This window comes from Palaemon carinicauda, chromosome 9 (assembly GCF_036898095.1).
Source record: "Palaemon carinicauda isolate YSFRI2023 chromosome 9, ASM3689809v2, whole genome shotgun sequence".
Taxonomy (NCBI): Eukaryota; Metazoa; Arthropoda; class Malacostraca; order Decapoda; family Palaemonidae; genus Palaemon; species Palaemon carinicauda.
Genome location: NC_090733.1, coordinates 148,685,355 through 148,696,535, shown reverse-complemented (window position 1 = coordinate 148,696,535; position 11,181 = coordinate 148,685,355). Strand labels below are relative to the sequence as shown.

At 38.0% G+C, this 11,181-nt stretch overlaps 1 long non-coding RNA gene across 1 annotated transcript in view; it reads left to right on the top strand.

The window, feature by feature from the left end:
• The first annotated feature begins 11,129 nt into the window (after positions 1 to 11,129).
• The window catches only part of LOC137646924 (uncharacterized), a 36,461-nt gene continuing 36,409 nt past the window's right edge, over positions 11,130 to 11,181 (top strand). The window contains exon 1 of the long non-coding RNA XR_011045496.1: positions 11,130 to 11,181. This exon is cut by the window's right edge and continues 49 nt beyond it. This is a non-coding gene — a long non-coding RNA (uncharacterized lncRNA).

Sequence of the window (11,181 nt, the reverse complement as noted above, 5' to 3'; positions counted from 1 at the left end):
ACTAAGCACAATAACATATTTGCCATACTGTACTTTCATAATATATTGTGATCATAGTTATGCAATATATCTTGAAATGCAAGAACAGGCTGCCAAATGATCCAGTGTATCAAGGCTCAGTTTAAAAAAGAATGTACACATGGCCAGTGTATTCATAATATAGCTGGTCACAAGGTGCAGTTCCCTCTCGTACATTGTTTGATGGTTGTAGCTTGGCTTGCAACATTGGTAAGACACTGGCTCATGCCGCTGGTCATCCCGTAGCAGGAGTGAATATATGCAGCAGGTATGAAGGGCCTGGCATTGACTCCCAAAGGTAGGTAGGTAGAAGGTTTGCCAAGGCATCAGCCACCCATTGAGATACTACCACTGGAGAGTTATTGGTCCTTTGACTGGCCAGACAGTACTATATTGGAGCCCTCTCTCTGGTTACGGCTCATTTTACCTATGCTGACACATGCACAGAATAGTCTGGCCTATTCTTTACACATTCTCTTTTCTCATAAACCCAACAACACTGAGATTAACAAATTCTTCTTTGCTTAACGGGGTAACTACTGCACTTAATTGTTTGGTGGCTACTTTCCTCTGGGTAAGGGTAGAAGAGACTCTTTAGCTATGATAAGCAGCTCTTCCAGGAGAAGGACACTCCAAAATCAAACCATTGTTCTCTGGCCTTGGTAGTGCCATAACCTCTTTACCATGGTCTTCCACTGTCTTGAGTTAGGGATCTCTGGCTTGAGGGTACATTCTGGCACACTATTCTATCTTTTTTCTCTTCCTCTTGTTATTTTTTAAGTTTTAATAGTTAATACATGAAAGATTTATTCAAGTTATTATTTCTCTTAAACTTCTCTTGTAGTTTATTTCCTTATTTCTTTTCCTCACTGTGCTGTTTTCCCTATTGGAGCCCTTGGGCTTTTAGCATTCTGCTTTTCCAGCTTGGGCTGTAGCTTAGCTAGTAGTAGTAGTAGTAGTAGTAGTAGTAGTAGTAGTAGTAGTAGTAGTAATAAAGGCAGGGCTGATTTGATATTTGAGTTTTCTAAGGTCTTCATCAAACCCTAAGGTGAAGACTATTGAAGGAAGGCAGCAACCTGCATCTTTGAACATGATTGTTCTTATGATCTGGTGTTGCCCCCAAGGTAAACGCTTACCAGGAGTCAGTGTCAGTGACAGTCGTCGGTATACTGTATCTGGATCCCTTGTGGAGTTGTGGTCTTGGATAAAGTTTGAAATTTACTCTTGTCAGTATGAGTGACATGATCATTTTGGGCTGCTTACAAAAAATAAATGCTGCTAATCATAATGTAGGATCATCAAAGTGTTTCATCAGCTTTTGTGCCAATTAAATTAGAGACCCAACAGTTTAAATCTTGTCTATATCATAGCCTATATAGACATTTAAGGAATGCAGTTTTTATACAAGACTTCTGATATGAACTGCAATAGTTAGAGGATAGATCTTCTTCTATCTAGTTTTCTTGTATTTTGTGATGGACTTAGTATTATCTTTTCACACTATACTATTTGAAGATTGATACATTCTACTCTATACCTAAAGAACATTAAATCCTAAAGAATGCAAACCAATATTTCTTTACATATACTATCACTAGACCTATACTTTTGGTTATCTTTGTATTAAAAACTGTGCTTTGGGTTCCATTTCTTTTACAGAGATGCAGAAGTTTGAGTGAACGCATATATAATCTTGGAGGAGTAGTAGAAGAAAATAGTATTTCAGTCTTTTTATAGAAGATAAAAGTAAAGGTGGACTACTTCTGTAAAGAAGAAAGGTATAGCAAGTTATTTTTCTCTTAGTTTCTTCTGGATATATATGTGCTTTAAATGACAAGTACTTGGATAATGGTCCCCTATATTGCAATTAATGCTCTATCAATTATACACTAAGATTCTAAAGTTTCTGCTTGTGAAGATGTCTCAAGAACAACATATCATCTCCATTGACTGGTCAAGATATTTATCAATAGGGCCTACTTGTTTGAAATGTGAATGATCAGAAATTTAGGAAAATGGCTTCTGATAATTCACAAATAGTAACATAGCCATTGTTGGTAGTATTTTAATGTTATTAATGATAACCTTTTATAGATATGAATTACTATAGAAAAGAGCTATCACTGGCTATAAATATTCATGAGTATAACTTCCACTAACATCAACAAGATTAGCAAATACTTCCTGAATGCCGAGTCTAACATCTGGCTTAGCTCACTTTAGGCTAGCTATTAGTCCCAGAATAAAGTTATTTTTCATATTCATGGAGCCAAAGCCATTGCTTTGCCTACACGAAGCTACATAGAATATGCATATGAATACGACATTAACGACTGAATATCGCAGGAAGTTTAAATATGCTACCCGGATCTGATTGGGCCTATTTTTTTTTTTCAGTGTCAGCCTTTGTTATGTTACATTGGTTTCACCTTATATGTGTTGGTTATTTACATTAATCATAATAAGACGTTGGTCTAAACTTGGTAAATTTTTACATTAAAACAATAGTATTTTCGGAACTTAGGAAAATTAACGATGTAAGCTAAACGATTTCTTTTATTATCACGTGTAATAAGATCTGGGCGATTTATTTTTAATGTTTTAAACTTGTGTACTACTAATGATTAATTGAACTGTGATGTTTAAAATCGTTATGAAACAAAGAGGATAATGTAAAATAAAACCCTAAACTTATATTTGAGATATTTTTGTTATATTGGTATCAATTAATAGTGAAATTGGGGAAGATAGTAATTTTCAAAAGTATAAGTAACCCACGAATAAATGTGTAGAACACTTTGGTGATTAAACTACTTTAATTGCAGTATGAAATATCTGCTTATAAGTAAGGATTGCTGTGGTTTCAAAGGAGTACAGAACAGAAAGTATAGTGATAAACTAAACATCCAAAAGACGAGATATTAAAGGCTTTCAAGAAGAAATTGAAGATTTTCTTGTTTCCTAAGAGCTTCGAGAATGTGGATTTGACAATTAATACAAAATATGGTTTGTAATACTCTAATACCTAAGAAAATATAGGACAAGCAGATATTATATATCTTGTATTGCGTAGGGTTTCCTTGTGTTATAGCACTAGGAAAACAACCCTTAAAGTAAAATTAAGTAAATCATGCCCATTTATCGATATTTCAAAGTGTACTTTAATGGTGAAATTAATAGATATTCAATATGTATTAAATCTATACTCACGTGAAAACTTCTGGAGTTTTTTTATAATTAATTCTTAGCCTTTAATCTTGTGAAATTATCTAGCCACTTTGTTGAAATATTTCCTATTCTCTCGTAAATATAACTTAATTCATATGTTATAACTTCATACGCTTATATATACAATTACTTTTGCCATTGATTCACAAAATGTGCTAAAATACCTTCATAATGAAAATAAATTTCAAGATATATTGTTTTTCACATATAAGTTCAATATACTATAGTTACCGTCAAATTAAATTTTCTTTAACCAGAAATACATTCCGTTTTCTTTTTCTACGTCTTTAAACGAAATTGGTGGATGCGTTCATGAAATATCTCAGACAACACAAAATGGCTGCCTATTTGAAAATTTCACTCGTATATATTAATAATACTATATGATATTCATGAAAGTGTCTTTTGAAAAAAATACTATTGTACAATCAGTCTATCTGAGATATTTTTAAAATATCCCCAGGCCAAACTGCTAAATATTTACCCAATGAAAAGAATCATAGACAGATGAACATATTGTGTAGTTATCCTTTCGCTGGGGGACCTACTTTTAGGAAATTTGTCCCCAAATGCGGGATTTTTTTACGGGTTTTGGGGGGCAAGCTTGAGACTTCCCAGCTATCTCCATACGGTAATGTGGAGAATTTTTTAATGGTTACGTTCTGAGTGGGAACTTAGTCCGGGAAAGTCTCCTTATAACAGTTACACAAAGTTCAACAGGGGAGGATAGGAGCACTTACTCTCGGGGCACAAACACCCTGCTAATACTTTACTGTCACAATTCACTAACCATCACTCACATACAAAAGGGAAATTTTACTGTCCAGAGGCCTAAGCACTCCACACGTAGGATTAAGAATAATTTATGGCCTACTCTAGCTTTGTCAGGTCTATAGTCCTCTCATTCTCAGGCTCTGTTCCGGCTCCGTCCCAGTGACCCCAATGAGATGCTGGACAGTTATTTTACGTTAATGTAAGGTAGACAAAATCCAAAATGGGAGCAGTGATGTAAAGTAGTTTAAAAGTTTAAAGATAAGGATCTTTACCTTCGAAGCAAATATATTAATGCAAAGTTCCTCGCTGTTACCACCTATAGACTTACTTAGGTTTTCTCTTTAAATACTGGGTACTTTGTCCCGTGAACAACTATTCATTTCACACATTAAAATAAATGAGGGAGCAAAAATACTAAAGAGGTTTAATTAACCTAATATTGATTTATTTCACAATTTACATTAAAACAAAACGGACATCTTAACAAAGACAAAAATGGAATTAAAAGAGATGCAATTCAAAGCAATTCAAAATTATAAAGCTGATGGTTTAGACACGCGGTCTGCAATAATCAAAATCAAAATGGGGTCTGGCACGTGGCCCACGTGACCCAGAGACTATGTTAGTCTCAAAAGGCAAAAAATTGTATAGAAAAAATATATACACACAATCCCACCGCACACAGTCCGAATAGTGTAATTAGCCAGGTACCCTATCAAGTTAAAATTAGTCTAAGCTAATAAAAAATGGGGGAAAACTAAATGGCCATTGATGTAGTACCTGCACTCCTTTGAAGTTTAGTCCTATGCCCGAGATAGCTGTTGACCTGGTTGTTGCACTAATTTCTTGCCTGGCTCACCCCAAGAATTCTCACTGTGGCTGCAACTAGGTACACCAGGGACCTCTTCTCAATCTCTCCGACCGGCAGCAACAGGACTCGTTGCGTTGGTGAGACACGTTTTGGAAGAGAGAGTGGGGTGAGCCAGAATTGGCCGGGTTCAATGACCAGGCAGGTCAGCAGGCCAGGGCAGCTCCTTGTAGAATGTGGTCGACCCTACGGTCGAAGAGATCACCTCGCTTCACCTTTCCAGACAGGTGAAGAGCTTGATGCGCATGGTAATCCATTGGGGGTGCCATATCGGGACTTAAGGACAGGGCAATATATTGTTGCAGGGAGTGCAGAGGAGGCAGGATTTTGTACTAAATACTTAGAGAAATCTTGCTGCTCTAAGGGAGTTTATATATACAACAATCCTACCTATTCTGGCTTGCTAAAAATAATATTTTAAATGATTAATTAGCAATGGACTGGTACGATGGGCATACATCTTAAAATTAACAAACCTTAATTGGTATTGAGAAATATAAGATGCATTAATTCAGCAGTATTGGAATTTATATAAAATGTGCAGTTTAGGAATTTAATCTCGACCCATGTAGTTTAAGGAAAGAACCAACATACGCCGGGGTTACAACTAAGGCCCTCTAACGTGCGTATCTACGCTGTGACGTCACGAGCATGGCGTGCGCCACTGTCAACAAGTTTAGGTTAGTTCTCCCTATGTTTCGTTAAAGAAAACTAGATGTAGGAGAGAATGTTTAAGGGGTAGCTATAGTATTAGTAGAAGAGAGCTAAAAATACGATTAAAAGAAGAAGAGTGAAGAAAATTCTTCACACCCTGGGGATAAAGGGGAGAAAAAGGGAGAGGGGTTAGTTCCGGCAAATGTGATTCAACTACTTGTTAGTATGAGTGAGATAAGGATACTGGCTGAATGAAGAGTGAAGTTGTTCTTCACATCAACGTCCGTTTAAAGTTAACAAACCGCTGTCAACGTTAATTGAAATCAATTGAATCAAAAGTTATGCTTTCACGCGAATTTGGGGAAAATTGAACCACGCAGGCAATGCTTCACGGAAGCGCTAAGTTAAGCATATGATCAGTTTTAACTTTAAACGTACGATGCAATAATAATAGAACGATTAAAAGTACTCAATTCTTCCCACCCTAGGGGTACGGATAGAGCAAAGAAAACGTAATCCAATGTCAGTCGAGTTCAGCAACAAGTCAGGCCAAATGACAAATTAAAAATTATGGGGGTGAATCCCAATCCCGGTCTGACACCCAACGTTTTACATTAAATGATTTTATATATAAAATGACTGGCGTGATGAAAGCTTTGAATTTGTCGCCTGACAAAAGGAGAAAAGTTACCTCCTTCTCGGTGTTAAAAGGTGAAAAGTTATTTGACACTAGCCTGAATGACAAACTGAGACAAACTAGGTCCTTGGGGACATCGTATTTCTGACAACTAAGGTCTTGGATGTCATTTTCAAGGGAAACGTTTGCAAGGTGAACATTAAAAACAATACTTAATTTCAGCACGAGCTGAAGGATGTCAGGGGGATTATGGCAACATGACAAGTTGTCAAGGCAAAAATTAAATTTACGCTTTGAGGTTAAAGCAAGTGATTGACCTGGAAAATGCTGCTGTACGACTTGGCAATAATAATAATAAATGCTTACAGTTGCGCCATATAAAACTGAATAAAAACAATGAATGATGTTCATGGTACCGTTATCCTTAAGCAAATTGATTTGTAAACAGGCTCTAAGCTCTGGTGCTAGGTCTACATGTGTGACCTTCGCTAAATCCGCCGTTAGTGCACAAGGTTCATTTCTGACAACTAAAGTCTTAACCTTGCGATCACGCGGCTCTTTCTGAGGGCGGGTTTCAAATCCTAACGGGGATGTTCTAGCTTTGACACGGGTTGGAGCGGAAGTTACGGGCTTAAGAATAGGACAATCAGGCAACGTGAGCACTGGTCCATGGGATGGTACGACTTTAATGATTGAATCTACAACCGGTACAGGCCTCTGCTGGCCATCACGCACACGGTTAAGTTGTGTGGTATCTGCGCTACCACTTGGGGGGTCCATGTTAAGACGATGAATGGGGTTTTCTCCGGGACGGACTGTCACCGGCGGCAAAGACAAAGGGGGATGAGGGCGATCATACGCTGGTGGCTTAAGGCTCGGAGATGAAGACGGAGCACGTGGGACTGACACAAACTCACTAATCGTATGCCGTGTTGGCAACATAGTATTGAAATGTGATGATTTTACTGGTTGGGGAATTGAGACAAAATTATGAACATTGTGCTTGACTGCCGATATATTAGAAGTTTCAATTAGGGAACGTGTCACTGAAGGTGTTGCACTCGAAAAAGAACAAGACTGATTAGGTTTTATAAGTAAATTTGGATGAGCCATGAGGCTATTAAAAGCAATCTCAACTTTACTCGACCAGGCAGCAAGTACGGGATAATTTAATTTAACAATGGGATGGTCGTAATGACGTCTCCAAAAATTCTTGTAATTAAAAAGTTCATCTCTTACTTTACTAATTTCAGTTTTAAAATGACCCACGGCTTCAGGACCCATGTTGGGAAAATCTACTGAAGCGAGAGCATGAAGTGCTAGGTCTGCGTCCTCACACACAAAGGTGAACGTCAACTCCTGTTCCTTAAGCCTAGCGTTAATCTCCTCGGGGCTAAGCGTTTCCGCCTTAGGCGTTGGAGGGATGGTTACGTTACTAGTGAAGTCCGCCATCTTGGAATGACCACGTTTTGATGAACGGATTCGTAAAAGCAAACAAGGGGTAACTGAATTTTCAAAAGAAATGTAAAAATGAAACTTTACAAATTTGCAAGAGTGATAAATGAATATCTAAATTTACTCATGATGGGAGAAAAAGTTAAATGGACAAAAAACATATAAATCATGAAATTACTTTAAAAATTCAAAGTGACCGGGTCCAACAAAGCAGACGATGCCCAGGTCACGTGACTTTAGACTTTACTAAACAGAATTATTTACGCGAGTGGCGATAATGACTAATCAATTCACTTTAAAGTAGAACATATTAGAAAGCACATGGGCTTATGAATGCAAAGATTCAAGTTAAATGTTAAAATAACAGGTCGAGGCTGACACTGTTGTGACGATTTCACAATTACGGGTGCACTAAGGCGACCACTGAACTAATCAAAATGTAGATTGGCGCACAAGGCAGCGACTTTAAAGGGCACTCTCGTGGAGGCTAAACAAATATAAAATTTCCCTCACGCGGAGGTAAAACAAAAATATCCTCGCTAAAGGACAAAAACAATATTTCCTCGCTAAAGGAAATTAAATTAACTACACGCAGTAATTTACTTACGGTAGCAAACAATTACGAACCCTTAGTTTGGGCTGTAAACAAGATCCGCCATCTTGGAACAAACACGTGGAATGAAACGGACTTGGGGTTAAGTTTCTACGTTACTCGTAAGAACACTTGAAATTATGTTGCACCAATTCGCTCTGTAGGACAAGGACATGTGCTAGGTATACGGGAAACGTTAGTTAGAAAAGTTAAGGTTTGTTAGGGAAGGTAAACGACACAAAGGAAGGTAGACCAAGGTACAAAATGTTACAAATTAGATGCTTAGCTAGCAAAATTAGTTGACAGGACGAGTACACCGGCGCTCTAGCTGAGCAGTAAACACGGGCGTCTGAACAACAAAAAAAAACCTTAGTTCAAGTAGCTTAGAACTTTCTGGTATAAGTGGATTCCGCCACACGTGGGTGAACGGATCCGAGACAAAGTGAAGTTCCTACGACAAATTCTAGTCTTTCTGTAGAGAACATTCAAGCAACAAATTAACCTGGTTACGTAGTTCTTTCCTTAAACACGTGGTCGATACAAAAACATCATGATGATTACAAATTTCTCTTCCCAATTAAAGTCTGGGCATTACACATTCGACAAACTGGCTGTGTGCGTGTGGGTAAGTGATAAAGCGAGTTACTATATGCTTAATCAAGCTGATTAATTACGTTAATGCTTCACAAGTCAAAGGTAAAAGATCCGGTTCGAAGGACCACTCGTGTGGAGAATTTTTTAATGGTTACGTTCTGAGTGGGAACTTAGTCCGGGAAAGTCTCCTTATAACAGTTACATAAAGTTCAACAGGGGAGGATAGGAGCACTTACTCTCGGGGCACAAACACCCTGCTAATACTTTACTGTCACAATTCACTAACCATCACTCACATACAAAAGGGAAATTTTACTGTCCAGAGGCCTAAGCACTCCACACGTAGGATTAATAATAATTTATGGCCTACTCTAGCTTTGTCAGGTCTATAGTCATTTCATTCTCAGGCTCTGTTCCGGCTCCGTCCCAGCAACCCCAATGGATTACCATGCGCATCATGACCGTCACTTGTTTGGCAAGGTGAAGCCAGGTGATCTACTCGACCTCTGTGTCGACCACATTCTACGAGGAGCTGCCCTGGCCTGCTGACCTGCCTGGTCATTGAACCCGGCCAATTCTGGCTCACCCCACTCTCTCTTCCAAAACGTGTCTCACCAACGAGTCCTGTTGCTGCCGGTCGGAGAGATTGAGAAGAGGTCCCTGGTGTACCTAGTTGCAGCCACAGTGAGAATTCTTGGGGTGAGCCAGGCAAGAGTACAGCGTGCCAATTAGTGCAACAACCAGGTCAACAGCTATCACGGGCAGAGGACTAAACTTCAAAGGAGTGCAGGTACTACATCAATGGCCATTTAGTTTTCCCCCATTTTTTATTAGCTTAGACTAATTTTAACTTGATAGGGTACCTGGCTAATTACACTATTCGGACTGTGTGCGGTGGGATTGTGTGTATATATTTTTTCTATACAATTTTTTGCCTTTTGAGACTAACATAGTCTGGGTCACGTGGGCCACGTGCCAGACCCCATTTTGATTTTGATTATTGTAGACCACGTGTCTAACTAACTAATTTTCATCATTTTGAATTGCTTTCTTTTTATACCATTTTTTGCCTTTGTTAAGATGTCCGTTTCTTTCATGTAAATTTGTGAAATAAATCAGTATTAGGTTGATTAAACCTCCTTAGTATTTTTGCTCCCTCATTTATTTTAATGTGTGAAATGAATAGTTGTTCACGGGACAAAGTACCCAATATTTAAAGAGAAAACCTAAGTAAGTCTATAGGTGGTAACAGCGAGGAACTTTGCATTAATATATTTGCTTCGAAGGTAAAGATCCTTATCTTTAAACTTTTAAACTACTTTACATCACTGCTCCCATTTTTGATTTTGTCTACCTTACATTAACGTAAAATAACTGTCCAGCATTTCATTGGGGTAGCTGGGACGGAGCCGGAACAGAGCCTGAGAATGAAATGACTATAGACCTGACAAAGCTAGAGTAGGCCATAAATTATTATTAATCCTACGTGTGGAGTGCTTAGGCCTCTGGACAGTAAAATTTCCCTTTTGTATGTGAGTGATGGTTAGTGAATTGTGACAGTAAAGTATTAGCAGGGTGTTTGTGCCCCGAGAGTAAGTGCTCCTATCCTCCCCTGTTGAACTTTATGTAACTGTTATAAGGAGACTTTCCCGGACTAAGTTCCCACTCAGAACGTAACCATTAAAAAATTCTCCACAGGTAAAACTATTTTGAATATGCCCATGAATAATCTGTTGAGTGTTTTGAAAATTATAATTATATGAACGTATATTTCAGACCGCACGCTGAAATCAAAACACTAGTAAGCTATGCATTAAGTAATTTTGTAAATAAACTAAATTTTAGTTTTGTGTTTCACAACTGTAATAATAAAAAGTAAATCCAATTAAAGATACAACATATAGAATATTTTGTTATAGAATACTAGGAGAAATTATAGTCTACTTCTGATTTGGGGAATTTTTAAAGGTTGGTTTAGGGATATTCCCGATGATCATGGCGGGCCGCGGCAAAAGCACGCAGAGATGCCATTCGTACGATAATTATCATACATGTACTATTATTTTTGGTCCAGTACGATGTACGATACATACCTTAGGTATATACATATGTGTTTAATTAAACAATTATTCTAAAATATTTTGAAATAAGTCGATCATGTAACTCCCTAATTATTATTTTGAAACTGTGTACGATAATTTTGGTTGAAAAACGACAATTTTAAGGCTCATGTACGATAATCCAGTCGAAACAATCTGGCAACCCTGAAAGCACGTCACTCAGAGTCAGTCAGTCATCAGTGCGCAGTGAGTGAGGCCAGTCATCAACTCACGGTCAGTACGAAAACCTCGTGTCTGTAGA